Genomic DNA, 1,096 nt, shown 5'->3' with positions numbered 1-1,096 from the left:
GCTCACATAAGTAGAATTTCCCAACAAGTGAAGCTAAATCCATAAGACTGAAGACAACATGCCATATAGCAACTATTGTTGAATTCCTATCATTTCGTGTAGTGAAATTCTGCATAGTTTCTAATTTTATTACTAGTTTTTGTATTCTCTTTCAAAATTAAAATAAAATAAAACAGCTTGACTTACAAAGCAGAGGAATTGAAGATTACTGAAGTTAATTATAAACAAAGGCAAATTCTGTAGACTCGTGTGATGGTAATGTCACAAAGGTCAATCAAGTAACATATGAAGGGCTGGGGAGATGGCTCAGTAGAATAAGTGCTTCCCTGGCAAACACAAGGGCCTGAGTTCAATCCCTGGTTCCTCACAAAAAAAGTACCATATGAAGACAATATTAGATGATCTAAAAGTCTTAACACATTATTATAGAGAAAAGGAAATAAAAATCAATTTAAGAGATTTACACTGAATGCAACTTCAAGTCACTAACTTAGGCATTATGAATAATTAAAAATATAAACTCTTTTAGAAAATGTTATCAGTAGATAACACAAGATTCTATACATATGATACAGTAAGACCTGTCTTGACTTTGTCATTGAAAGAACAAAAGCCCTGCAGATAAATACCAGCACAAATAAAATACATACACCCACTTTCTTAAATATACCCAAGATATCATAAAAGCAAGTTACTTAGGAAATGAAAATAAAGGAAAGGAAAGAGATTGGAAGGGTAAGAATTGAAAGAGAAAAAAAGGAAGAGGAAAAACAGAAAAGGGAACTGAGAACTTAATAGAGACCCCTGAAGTCTCCTTTACCTCAAGAGCATTTACCATCTTTAGTGAACTATAAGCTTGGTTTTCAAGCTCCTGAAGACTGCACAGAATATCAACAAGATGCAGGAGCTGCCACAAGGAATCTTTTGCCACACTTTTATTTCCCCAAGCTATAGCTCAAATAGATGCCTTCAAAGTAAGTTTTTACCACATATAAATCTTTTTTCCTATTCATTATCTATTCATGGAAATAGACTTTTGTCAACATTAGGGAAGCACGGAATGGGGAAAATATTCACTGAAATTTGGACACATGAG

The sequence above is a fragment of the Octodon degus genome, unplaced genomic scaffold (assembly GCF_000260255.1).
Source record: "Octodon degus isolate 3935 unplaced genomic scaffold, OctDeg1.0 scaffold00003, whole genome shotgun sequence".
Classification (NCBI taxonomy): domain Eukaryota; kingdom Metazoa; phylum Chordata; class Mammalia; order Rodentia; family Octodontidae; genus Octodon; species Octodon degus.
The sequence above is the reverse complement of the archived record's forward strand: the minus strand, read 5'-3'. Positions refer to the sequence as shown.